Source organism: Hippocampus bargibanti, linkage group LG07 (genome assembly GCF_051943395.1).
Source record: "Hippocampus bargibanti isolate YZ-2025 linkage group LG07, ASM5194339v1, whole genome shotgun sequence".
Classification (NCBI taxonomy): domain Eukaryota; kingdom Metazoa; phylum Chordata; class Actinopteri; order Syngnathiformes; family Syngnathidae; genus Hippocampus; species Hippocampus bargibanti.
Genome location: NC_142740.1, coordinates 23,319,612 through 23,334,136, shown reverse-complemented (window position 1 = coordinate 23,334,136; position 14,525 = coordinate 23,319,612). Strand labels below are relative to the sequence as shown.

Here is a 14,525-nt window from a genome sequence, read left to right as displayed (position 1 = left end):
AAAATCATATCAACACAGGCATGATGTGCATGTGTATCTGTTTTCTGCTCAAAAAAAGCAAACAAAACAAAAAATGGACTGATTCCTAGATGGTGGGGAAGGGACAGTATGGACTGTTTGTTTGACTGTTTGCTAAATAGCTCATAAATATAGCATGAGATGAAATACAATCTACACTTAACATTCCCCCTCTTATTTAAGTCACTTTTTAAATGATGTGCACCACATTGTGATTGTTTACACCATGTCAAGTCTCTCAACGTAAGTAGGAAGGTACTTTATTCCCATTGGTCAATGCCGGAGGACGATAAAGGACATGTCACACTCGTGGCACGCGCGGCAAAAAAATATGACATGCCATACTTACATTGTGGTGATAGTGCCAAATATGTCACACTGTATTGGCTACTATGCCTCAACTCAATGCCTGCAACAGGTATTTCGGCTCAAAATCAGGCTGCATTTGTAAAATCTGATGTCTGACAACTATACTACAGTTTACATATATGCCAATGCATTCATAACCAGTAATTTAATTAACATACTTTTACTGGACCACCCCTTTGACATAACCCACAACAAACAGTATTTACAGTTGAACAAAAAAGAAACCCAAGATCCCCAAACAACTGATTGAGTTGCAATATTTTCCTTGATAAATTGTTCATAATGATTACACTGTAACTAATACGACCCCCAATTCCACACACACACACACACACACACACACACACACACACACACACACACACACACACACGCACGCACACACACACACACACACACACACACACACACACACACACACACACACACACACACACACACACACACACACACACACACACACACACACACACACACACACACACACGCACACACACATTGACAGATTCCATATCCACCAGGCTTGGGAACACCTCTGCACTTTACCCGCCCAATGTTATCACTGTGCCTTAAAGGACTTTGAAGGGGATTTCGCCCATCTATCCCATGCCTTAAGATATCTGCACCTTCACAAGAGAACACCTGCTCATTTTTACCTTTCCTCATATCATGAGTCATTACCAAAAAAGACCTACATTAACATTATTTATGGAAGCATTAATGTTTCCCACCTACGTGCTGTCAGATGAAGTGAGATATTTTGAATTGGCAAAGGGAGCCGTGTATGGGCAGCAGGTGGACAAATCAGATATCAGTCTTCATCCATCCATTTACATTACAAGTGATGTATTAGCTCACCGTTACCTCAGGTAGGTTATAATGCCAGAGCCATTGTGTGAGGAGCAAGTGTCAAAAACAGTCGGTTACCTCACTGATTACAACCTCAGTTCACATCAGTTTCGTTAATGGCGTTAGAAAATTCTCTTGGATTGAATTCAAATATTTCTCAGGGAATATTTGAAGTGAATAGAATGACCATAAGGTAAGACACAGGGTAGAGCAACTCTACCATCTAACGAGAAATGTAAATATGGAAATGCTTACATGTATAATTAAAGGGGTGATTGCCATATCAAGCCCACCAAGCATGTTGGTCCGCTCCGCAGAAGATTGCCAAAAAGAAAAAACAAACTTAAATTTACTTCATGTACATATTCTTATGTATACGTTGCCTGTGATGACAGGAGTTGCTGTGGCTTTGTGCAGTTCTATGACTCCTACGGTGAGTCCAAAAATAATAAGGAAGCGACTTCAGAGCGCTTCTTCCCAATTGAGGGGATTGCAGAGTGGGGAAAAGCAGTGTTTTTTGTACGCCCGATGTTTCCCTCCAAAGCAGGAGGAGAAAGAGAAACCTAAGCGATCCACGCCTCATTTTGATGCTCAGTAAACATGTCACGATCAAAACTGAAACAAAGAAAATTTGATTTCGTAAATTGACAGTTGAATACCGAGTCGGCTGACAAATCGAAACTCCTGAAGGCAGACCGCTGAGTTTGCTCTGTAACAAACTCAATGCAGTTGCAAGTAAATACAATCATCAGAGGCACTTCATCACAACCCATTACAAGTGTGATGCCAACTACCTCCCGGCTTTAGATTTGCGCAAGGAAACGATTAAAAAGGTCACTGAAAACGATTACAAAACATGCCGTCACTTCACTGAGCCTTGATCGATCCAAGATAAGGCAACTACTGCTTCACTCTGTGTTGCATGGATCAGTGGCAAGAAAGAAAAAAAGAACATTCACAGATGTGGACATGATCAAAGAATTTATTTGATTTATTATAAAGTAGTATTTTAGTTCATATACACACGATGTATGTTAGAAAGAACAAATGTGCATTGCTCATCTTTAGATAAGCAGTGAGCACTCTAAACTTTAGAGTTTGAAGTTGTTTTCAAGAGTCCATTATTTGTTTGTTGGTGCCACCTTACCTCTCGAAGCTCATCCACCCCTACATACCTTCCAGGTGCCTCAGGTTGGCTGACCAGACATCATTAAAAGTACCAAGAACAAGGAAGGCTTAGACGGGATCGAGGCATTTCCATTGCTGGTTTCTCTCTCGGGAATGACATGCCAGTGAACATTCGGCAAGCCCTCTCGCTGCCCATCTTTAAAACCGCCTCAAAACTCACTTGTACTCTTTGGCATTTGACTCAGCATGACTCAAAGTTGGTCCATATTTCACTCCCTGTTGCTTTCTACCATCTTTGTGACTGTTTTATTGCTTGTATATGATAGTTGCTCCATGTATCAGAATCAGAATCATCTTTATTGGCCGAGTATGTACAACACACAAGGAATTTGTGGTTGAACACACTGCGCTGGTATCATCATATAAAAAGACATGACAAATAAGTATGGAAGGGCATTCCTTAATGTCAGTAGTACCTCTCAAGTGCAAAGTATCTAGCAGAGCTAAAGTGATCAATGGTAGAATAAAATATGATAGCAGTTGTACAGTAGGTGCTGAAAATAGGGAACCATTTAAAGTGACCACTGTATTTGTAGTAGACATATGTGCAATTATGTTGATGACCTTGAGCACCTCAGTGTCTAGTACTGGGGCTGAGTGAACGTGGTTCAAGTGAGTGCAGAGCTGGACCCTATTCTGACCGTATTCTGTTCCACAGGATTGTGCAAAATTTCAAATTTGGGTTGCATTTTAGAGTTAATGGCTAGATGCATCTTGTATGCCCCGTTGGCTGTTTGAAAGTGCTTTATAAATACAATGGAGTTGAGTGTGTGTGTGTGTGTGTGTGTGTGTGTGTGTGTGTGTGTGTGTGTGTGTGTGTGTGTGTGTGTGTGTGTGTGTGTGTGTGCGTGCGTGCGTGCGTGCGTGTGTGTGTGTGTGTGTGTGTGTGTGTGTGTGTGTGTGTGCGCGCGCGTGTGTGCGCGCGTGTGTGTGTGTGTGTGCGTGTGCGTGCGCGTTTTTGTGTGTGTGTATACACCAATATATACATTGTACATACAGTATAAGGAATTCTGAGTATGGAAAATCATTTGGATTGGTTTTATCAGTCGTTCTCATGCTGAAATAAATGTGATCGCCTCTACCCTGTACGTACTGTCCCGTATGTGGTCATTATGCTGAAAAGAAAAATGCCCAAACTCCTCTCTGAACATGCGTTTCATTTCCCACTTTTCCATGCACCATGACGCTCGGCCATCTGTCCCAGCATGGTGACGAAATGCAATGCCAATTTGTTGCAGGGTCATGAGAAAACAAACCACACGGAAGGACCAGGTTACTGTCCACCCAACTGCCAAATCCACAACAAGAACTGATATTTTTTAAGAGATGTTAAGGTGCATAATCCCTACTGGATTCTGTTGCTACAATTTTGATTGAGAATGACTTTTAGCTTCCGTTCTATTCAGCTAACCCATCATTGCAGTTGATTAATGGCGACTTTCCTGGCCAAGGGAGTGTCTCATGCGCCGGAGGAAGCGGTAGTACAACAGCGTGTGTGCAGTGAATAAATGCTGTACATTAAAAAAATTCCCATGCGCTTGTTTTAGCAGCCAAGCGTGTGGGAGGATTGCAGATCATTCTTTCCTTCCTTTCACACACTTCAGCTGTAGTGGTCATATAGTCACGCATTTAGTTACACCAACTGCTTGAACCCCCCCCCCCCCCCTCCCTAGTGCTCCTTTGTGCAATTATAATTGTTCCAAACAATCCCCACATGTACTCACACACACACACACACTCATACACACACAAACACCCATACACACATTCACCTGTACCTTACTTTACTGGCCCGAAGCCAATGCACCATTGGATCGCTCTGCAGCCAACCTTTGTTTGTTGGCCTTGATTGACTCACAAGCACCAGCCTGACCCTTGTGGCCCATTAGAATGTTGACAACTGAGGTAATGATGCCCACTGAGAATTAGGAAGAATATTTTTCAAGACAAACCAATACAGGTAACTTATACAAGCCTTAAACATACTTATATAAACCTTAAACATACATTTCATACAAAATATCGCACTGAAGCACCTTACGAACAAATTCACCTTACGAACGACCGATCGGAACGTATTTCGTTCATAAATTGGGTAGCGTCTGTAATAATAACCCACGTGACGCAGGGGTTTGGGCGGGGCGAGAAGAAGCACAGCCAATCCACATGGCTGTAAACTGTGAGATATCGTCCTGTCAGTGGGTAACGTTAGCGCTGGGAACCAATCAAGCTACAGCCATGTACAACATTTCTGAGTCATTCGGCATTCTTTTTATTTTCCTCTGAAAAAAAATCCGCAATGCACTGAAACCGCGATAAGTGAACCGCGGAGTAGCGAGGGATTACTGTATGCAACATAATAGCTACTGTATGTCCCAATGAATCAAGCCCACAGGAGCTATGAAATTGAAACACACTGAACCGGAAATGGAAGCCAATAAATATGTGTTTCAAAAGAACGAAGCGCATGAAATTAGGCAGCAGACATTATACAGTAAAGTCTCGTTATATCGATATTCAAGGGAGTCCGAAAAAATATCGATATAACCGGGACTATCGATATATCCGATCCTGCGCCGAACTGCATTAAACAAAATCCGCCAAAAGAGGGCAGCCAAGCGCCATATAAGAAACGGAGCTGGCCATTAGCTCCCTTTTTTTTGGGTGAGAGGTGTTCCCCCAATGTTGCCTCAAAATGGCACATATAATTCTTTAATGATTGTAAACATGTATGCTTTAATCTTCAGAACGACAGTGTATTTGAAACATATTCATAACTGGATGTGTAACAAGAAAGCATATTATCAGAATCTGAAGCCATTGTTTGGATTCACAAGCAATGCAAGACGTCTTGGCGTGAAGTCATTTTTATTTGCATTTGAATAAAAAGTGACATCGGCTGTCCTTTAATACACAGTATGGAATGTTAATAATTTTCAAAATCATCGCGCTTCAGCAGACAAAACAAGAAACATTGTTGCAAAAAACGATTGCATTCATATACAGTACAGTGGGCATGTACATAACACAACAGGGAAACTGCAACGCTTACATCTTACTGTATTATGTATACAATTTAAAAAAGTCATCAATCTTCTTCTGCTTCCCATTTTTACCTTTTAACACAAACACTTCAATCTCGTCTGCTACACACGAGCTAGCGTCTGAAAATGAAAATGGCTCTGCTACACGGGTGCTGGGCACGTAACCAAGTCACCTGACCAAGTCGACCAATGGCGCGACTGATGGCGTGACACGTAACCAAGACACGTGACCAAGTTGACCAATGGCGCGACCGATGGCGTGTCACGTGACAAAGTCACACGGCCAAGTCGACCAATAGCGCGACCGATGGCAGCTCATGTGACCAAGTCGACCAATGGCGCGACCGATGGCGGCTCACGCAACAAGACACGTGACCAAGTTGACCAATGGCGCGACGGATATATCGATATAAACAACAAAAATGGCCGGCGGGGGATGAAAAGGAGCACCGTAATAACCGGATTATCTTAATAACCGGGTATCGTACTAAACGGTACTAATTATACATAAAAAGACTAGAAATGTGCAAGGGAAATGAAAATAGTATCGTAATAAGCGGTACTATCGATATAACCGATATCGATATAACGAGACTTTACTGTATATATACATATATATATATATTTAACATGGAATACCCTTGGGAAATATATATCATGGACACTGATATGAATCTTGTATGAACGCAGCAGACAAAGCACTCATATTATTCAAACATGGGCACGATGGACATTCCAGAAATGATATTCATATCGTTATCCTGGGGAAAACTCATCACTGATAAGCTCTGCTGACCTTTCACGGAAGAAAACCAGTCTCTGTGAAGGCTCCATGGGTGGTGACAAGGATCAAGACAGGAATTTCACTTCAAAATTAAATGAGGTTCAATCTTTTTTTATTTCTGCTCCTGTTTTATTTTGCATATCTAAGTCCTAATCAACAAAACAAACAAAAAGGTGACCACGTGCACGATTGCTCATATGCAGAGTGTATACTAACATATTCAGGACTGGCTCATTAGAGATGTGAAGAAGAAAATGATCAAAAAAGAAAAGAGAAAAAAAAATCATGTAGATTTGCTCTGAAACGCTCAGGCAATCAGCAGCAAGCCTCCTCTGTGCCTGAGAACCACCATTCTGTGGTTACAAAGGGCAAAGAGAGAGAATTACGGATAAACTCATCTCAGCATTTGTCGACTTCCATCCACCCGCCATGTATGACTTGAAGAAGCACTTCATTTACTAGTCCCTTTCATTAATGTTTCTCTTTCATGTTTCCTGTTTCCTCCCCTCACCCCCTCCTTGTCCCGCTTTCTCGACTTAAAAGGTGCGCGTGAGCAAGTAACGTGACGAAGAAGCTGCTGGAGTAGCTGAAGATATGACGTTAAAGACATTTTGAAATCAAGCCAGTGGTAAGTGGTGTACTGCATTTATGCACAATTTCCCGCCATTTTAGGGGAGGGATTTTCTCCTTTTTAGGGAATATAATTTCTCATGAGAAAGCAAAAACGCTGAGAGCAGAACTTTATACAGGTCTGTTTTTTTCACGGTGTCCTTGATCTTGTCTGTATTTTTTGAACCATTGCACCCCTCTATCGCTGCTCCCATTTATGAGACTGTAATAGCCACAGTGTAGAATAATCCTATTTCGAGGCGGGGGTGGGGTGGGGGGAGGGGGGGCGTTTCTGATCCCATTGGGATTATTTTGCCAGATACTGTGACAGACTTTGACTTTGATTTTAGGAAAGATTTATAACTTCATTTAGATGTTTTTATATGTCAGTCACACCCACCAGGCTGTTTGAATGGCAAACTCAGTACTGATGGTGCATATAGCACCAAGAAGTCCTTTTCACCCATTAATCCCTCAATTATGTCACTGTTGTGTAATAAATATAATTGCTATAATTGAAAGAGAAAACATGTGCCATGCTTTGTTTATGGTATGAGGTGTGTCACGGTTTTGCGAGGTGGTGATGGCGGGTGCGGATCCCAAAAAGCAGGCAGGAGGAAGCAGAAGGTTATTTGACAAATTGTATTAAAATAAAATCAGCAAGAACAAAATGTAAAACATCAAAATCATCTGAATGGAAAAAATACAAAGTAGCAAAAGAAGACCAAAAGTAAAAGTCTGCCAGGGTTAAACAAACACATACACAATGCATGCAGCAAACAAGCAGCAAACAATGAACCGACACCGGATGGTCGTGCCGGGTGTCCTTTTAAGTGTCAGTGATTAAACGACCAGCACCTGCGAGGCTGCAGGCAGGGCTGACGTCGCTACCCGTTGGTCGCCAAACTGATCGGGACGACCAGCACCTGTGCAGGTGCAGGCGGGGCCGACAGCGCCCCCCGTTGGTCGCCAACCAGATCATGACAAGGTGTCCATGATGGAGGACATAAGTGCAGCGAAACAGAAGAGGCTAAATAAATAAATAAATAAATAAATACAATATTTATTTTAATAAAAATGCAGCAAAGTACTTCATTAACCAAGTCTAACAAATCAAGAATCATATTGAAAACAAAACTTTAACACACAAAACACCCCATGAAAACATCATGACAAATGCTACAAAAAGTGACGAAGCAACATGAAAAAAACTGATTGACAGACTGACTGAAAATATGGAAATCAATAAAAGCAAACTGTCAAGACAATGAGCTACATCTGGACAAGACACAGGTAGGTGAAGGAGTTGATAGGTAGGCTGCGGTCTTGTTTGATGATAACAGAAATAAACGGGACGTGATCATGGAACAGACCAATACAAGACAAAACATGCAAGAAACCAAACTATTTCTTGAGAGCAGAAAATATGTGAGAAGGTGTTCCATTTAATCATCATTACTACTACCATATCCCAGACCACAGTTTTATTGAAAATATATATTTTCCTTCTCATGATCTTCACAGATTGATGTATGAGAAACTGACATCTTTGCCCAAATGTTTGTGCTGAGCCTGTCCTTCAAAATTGACAGGTGAAGCAAGACTAAGCGTGGATGATCATCCACCTGTCACTGCTGAATGGCATTGTGGCTTTGCCTTCACTGCAGCTATTCTGTCTTCTAATATTACATATTGGTGGTCGTAAGAGTGTAAGACTTGCACATAGTATGGCAACTGAGCTTTCTACGAAGCCAGTCACTCTTATGCATGATCAATTTCACTGAAAGCGGATGACAACCCGAAAAATGTATTTTCCATAATATATTCTTTGCGCCCTCGCTAGTCCAAACGTGGGATTGTGATTAATATTGCATATGTAGAATATGAATTAGGCTGAAAAATCCACCAAAATTCATTCATCTCTGGGGGTGGCCGGTTTTGCCTTTTACCGGCAGTTGCTGTCGACTGAATATGACATCAGAAAATTTTCGACTTGACTTCCCCGATAAAGCTTTATTCCACCCAAGTGTGAAATTTCATTAAAATTTAAAAAGCATACTGCATGCTTGAATATATTTGAACCAAACAAAAAATACAGCAATGTGAATAAAAAGCTATTCTGTGGCCATTTACCTGATCTCATTCATCTACATCACAGTAACAACAAAACACAATTTAAACAGACTAAAATCAAAATATCTAAACTGTCTGACAGAAAGCGTGTTATTTTGAATGGATGTGTATTTACAAACTTCTGATTTTGAACACCAATAAATGTGTTCTGTTTGGGTTGAGTTAAATTAGTCTCTAAGAATAAATACAATCTCTTACTTTTAAATATCCCGCTCACGCTTTCCTCATTGCCCTATGATACTTGCTTGATACTAAGTGCTTTTGGCAGATTTTTTCACAATCACGAACTGTTAAACAAGGTGCAGGAAATGTGTGTCACAGCAGATGCATGGCCAACCATCAGTTCTCTATGTGCCTCTCACCCCAGCCCAGCCAAGGCCTTCCAGACTGATACTGAGTGGACCCACCCGATTCGAACCACCTCCAACATACTGCCGCAAATTTGCAGAAACCATGCATGACAGTCAAAAGCTTTTGAGGTTATGTTAATTTACTGGAATTGCTCCAACTCATTTGACCATTTGTCATAGTGTGTAGGAATTAGAGCGCTTAGAAATAAAGACCCCGATTTGTCATAAAAGCACTGTGAAATGTGTGAGGTGCAGCTACAGTTTCACCCATGTTCGCATGAAGCCTTTCTCATAAACGTTGAGTTGTAATTATGTCTGTTTTACTGTTTACAATAGTTCGCCTTGTATTGAATGCATAATAATAATAAGATTTAAAGATAAAAAGATTTGAGTTTGTGTTTGACTCTGGAGCAGTGCTTCTTAACCTTTACATGAACCAAACCCAACAAACCAATTACTATCCACATTCACAGAACCCTTCACGTGTGAAAAAAAATAAGGGTTCTCTTTTTCAATGAGAAAATGTGCACATTTTAAAAACAGAAAAAGTAAAAGAGAAAAGTATACTTTTTTTTTATTGTGCAAGTGATCACGAGAGGCTGGTGTTGACTACAAAACGTGTGTGTGTGTGTGTGTGTGTATGTGTGTGTGTGTGTGTGTGTGTGTGTGTGTGTGTGTGTGTGTGTGTGTGTGTGTGTGTGTGTGCGTGTGTGTGTGTGTGTGTGTGTGTGTGTGTGTGTGTGTGTGTGTGTGTGTGTGTGTGTGTGTTACCCTCCAAGGCAAAGGCTCCCTGAAATCGACTCACCGAACTCCCTTTTTTCAATCGAACCTAGTTTAACCCCTCCTCCAAAGGCATAAAATTTGAGGTGTGAGCCTCATAACGTGCAACTGATCCTTGGAAATGCTATTGTCAATTATAATAAATTGTTTGCAATGCATGTCTGACAAATGTGTGAAATCTGACACCTCTTCTTGAAATCAGGACAACACGAGAGCTGCTTTTACTGTTCATCACCCCGGTGGTATAAGCTTTAGTGATGCATAGAAGGAATGAAAGTAGAAAAACAAAATACTTGAGCTGCTGGAAAGGCAGCCACTCTCGCGGCGCCGTCTTGAAGTCAAAAGAACAAAAAAAAAAACAAATAACAAATAATATGACAGCACAAAGACACAGAGTCATTCATTCTTAAGCACTTTCTGTACCCTCTTTGTTACATGAAGCAGTTCGAGATGAAAGAGGAGAGGATCAAAGCGTCTTTCCACCAGTGGATCAGGGACATCATGGTGGAACGTGCGCGTTGACTACAAGCTAAATGTTGAAAGCAAACACGCAGCTGTAGCATCCATTGACTAAAAGAGATTGTCTCACATCTCCTATCCCACATAAATCTGCTTCAATTCCAAGCCGCAACAGTTCCACATCCGCATCGGCGCTCTGCGCTGACGCTCCTTTCTTCTTATTGCGGGCTCCTCAAGCCATGCATATATCCAGCTGCAGACTGTCCAACAGCACCGACCTTTCCACTGAACAAGATGCTTATATTGCATTTTGCTATCTGATTTATTGTGAAAACACTGAACCGGATCAAAATTCAGTGACTATAATGTTTGGTGTTGTTTATCCATACTGGTGGGTTGGCTCTAACTAAGGCAATTTGGGTCACTTGGCTGATGTATCACTGCCTCAAAGGGGCACTTCTGGGGGTTTTATGGGGACCTTTTTATTTTACGATTACAACATCAAATCAATTTGAACATGCAATAAAAGTGAGGGAAATCGCTGAATGTTTTTGTTGCTTAATTTTGTTTGCATATTACGGTTTTCCCAGAGGGTGGCTACACCTTGACTCTTGGGGATGCTTGCTCCTTCACTGCATACCGGATCTCTTTAAGCTTTTAGCAAATTACTCAGGAATTCGTGTTTGAATGAACAAGAGGCGGCAACTACTGGCTGAGCTTTAAAGACAGTTTATAAGTAAAACAGAGCAGTTAACTCTCGAGTGGCTTCCAGGATGTTAGCAGCACAATTAAACAAAGCTCTGCTAATCTTAACAGCTGGCATCCAGAGACAGTGATCTCGTAGCACACTGCTATGAGCTGTTTAATGTGCCTTGTGAGGCAATGTGAGCTCTTATCAGCATCATCGTAACCATGGCGTCACTGCATACTCCACCCGTGATACCCTCATTATGTAAAGCATTGTATCCTTTCTGGAGAGACCCTTGAAGGATTGCACAGCAAAAATTGAGAAGGTATCTACAAAATGTGAGATTTTGATGAGCAACCGAGTAGAAGTGTAACACTTGACCAAAATGTTCAAATACAGTAAATAATTTAGCATGCAGGATGACAAGAAGTTGCTGAATGTGCATGTGTATTATTTCTCTACTAACCGTCATTGCCAACTACAGCTGTGGCTTGAATATTGCAGTACAGTGATACAGTAAAGTCTCGTTATATCGATATCGGATATATCGATAGTCCCGGTTATATCTATACTATTTCTATGCACGCACGGAGAAAATTACATGCAAACAGGGTCGGATATATCGATAGTCCCGGTTATATCGATATTTTTTCGGACTCCCTTGAATATCGATATAACGAGACTTTACTGTATCTTGGCTTGCAAAGTTAATTGGTTCCCAGACAGAGTATGTAAGGCGAAAAGTGTATCCCAAAAAATAATTTCCCAGAGGAAACCATTAAAATGAGAATCATCCGTACCCAGGTATCCATAAAACATAAATTCTACTTTCTAATTTTATAAGCCTTAAAACTACACAAAATATATCTTATTTTATGTATAATAAATGTGCTATGGTATTATAATTGAAGAAATAAACTACTATATAATAAAGTTGTTTTATTTACCTTTGTTCGTCGTTGATGACTTGATGGAATGGAGTGGCCGGTTTCATCAGCATTAAACACTTGAGGAACGTAGCCTTCTTCTTTCACCATCTTGAGGAATGATCCCTTGTAGGTTGCTTTCTCTGCAATTATTTTACCTAGTTTCTCATCAATTGTGTTCTGTTTAGCGTGGTTGATAGCTTTTTGCATCAAGTGTACACATGGCTTGTGCGGGTTATTTGTGGAGCCTGATTGATGGGATATTTTAACCTTGCAGTCTACACTCTGCCTTTGAACTATCGAAGTTGAAACGAGTCCAAATTTCACTGTTTTCTATCCACTTTCTCACTCTCTGTGTCGTCTGCCTGTCTCTTAAATGTTTAAACCCCCCATTTCCTTGTTAGTAGAACTGGCTCGTTCGCGAACAACACAACACTCATTGTGGCGCTCCGTGTGTATCCCAAAGAATAGTTCGTATGCCAAGGTAAAATGTTCATGAATTTAACGTTCGTAAACTGAAATGTTCGTAAGCCAAAGTGTTCGTAAACCGAGGTATCAACGTACCTTTAATCTTGCCGTGGAGTTTAGAGCTATATACACACTAACGTCCACTGACTGATTGATAGATAATTATTCCTTAATGTAATGTAATGATGACATGATGGTGGTCGTGATGGAAAATTATGGAGTTGATTGAGATCGGTTGAAAAATATTGGAAGCACATAACAGTGTTCTTTAACTCATTGGGAATTTTAACACAATTAATGTTGCAGGAATTGTGTTGGTGATGCCCCCATTACCAACACGCCAACTCATGCAGTGGAGAAATCTAAACTTAATCAGGGTTTCTCACACCAGACAATGACAAATCCAACTGAACTGTCGTAATACTGACGTAGCTGACACACAGCCATTCATATTTACATTTATGAGTCTTCAGTTAACTGAACATGCATGTTTGTGTGCTGTGTGAGAAAGCCAGAATTTAACCCTAACCAAACAACATTTGTGGCCCAGGATCAGAACTGCGACCCTCTTGCTGTGAAGTGTCCAAGCAAAGCCGCTGCCCCATTGTGGTGGCTTACTCTGTAATTGTCCAGTTTTATTGTTCATTATATCAGCAGAACTCAACTGCTTCATCAATTGAAACGTGTCACACTGAATGTGAAGTCATTTTTGCATGACATTTCATATCACCATGGAGACCTTTAGAAATTCAGCAACTAAGCAAATTCAAGTTCCCCGGGTATCCAGTGCTAGCTAGCCTGTGAAACTCAGCGGAAAAAAAAATAAATTCTGGGTCCGAGCACAAATGGCAGAGATGTGTATATATTGAGGGTGGGGTGCGGAGATACTATCTTTGGGTCTATTAATATAGCCAGTGCCGTGTTTCCTCAGGCCGTCGTACTTAATCCAGAGGAATGAGCGTGAATGAGACTGTGGCTCGAGCTTGCCATACCTACTTAAGTTCTGGTTGAGAGCACAGTGCTGTGTGGGCGAATCTATTCTGTCCTGGGCCGGGCACAGCATAAACATTGCCCAGGGAACACAGGCAGACAAGCAGGCAAGCAGGCATGCAGGCAGTCAAGCGGACAAGAGCAAAACTATCAGGATGGTTGCCTTTAATTTCCTTCCACCGCCGCTCAACTATGCAAGGCCCCAGAGCTAAACAATAAATAAATAATCCAAAAAATAAATCACGGAATGACGAAAACTATGAGGAAATTACCTGCTGTTTTTTTTTTAAACGGGGCTTCGAACTGTTATCAGAATCAGAATCAGAATCAGAATACCTTTATTCGTCCCGCAATGGGGAAATTTGCAGTCGATCCACAGACTCTTTTTTTACTAGAACAAACATCCAGTCACAGAATGAATCCTTTTCAATACTATCAATTGCGTGCAACAGCAACTTCCCTGCTCTCTTGCTGTCTTTAACTGTTCTGGGTTTACTCCCTGGCAGACTGGTACTCTGACCTACTGACCCTCCATGTAAACAGAGCACCACTCTTCCTCCTTGCACTACCCTGCTGCTACCCCCTAACCCCTCCCCCCTTCACGCAAAACTTAACAACTACCAAATAAGGCTGTCTGAGAAGCAGCAAGTCGGTCAGGCGAGCTAGTGAGGAAACCATTAGTGAGCCAGAGGTTGGTCGAAAACCACCTCTGGCATCACTCAACAATATCAGCCTCAGCTGCCTCTTTGTGGTATGGAAGTGCACGTGCATCCCAACCATTCGTTGCTGAAAGGCATGGTTATTTCTGCGCGCCGCATGGGCACACTTGGTGACCCTGAAAGCTTGAAAATCACGCAGGCATGAGCGTAC

The 14,525-nt window shown here is 41.4% G+C and overlaps 1 protein-coding gene across 1 annotated transcript in view; it reads left to right on the top strand.

Moving 5' to 3' along the window:
- Positions 1-14,525, top strand: part of ptprsa (protein tyrosine phosphatase receptor type Sa) — a 241,764-nt gene that overhangs the window by 49,300 nt on the left and 177,939 nt on the right. The window contains exon 2 of the mRNA XM_089001604.1: positions 6,796-6,880. The gene's annotated coding sequence lies outside the window, so the exon portion shown is untranslated. The remainder of the gene's footprint in view (positions 1-6,795; positions 6,881-14,525) is intronic.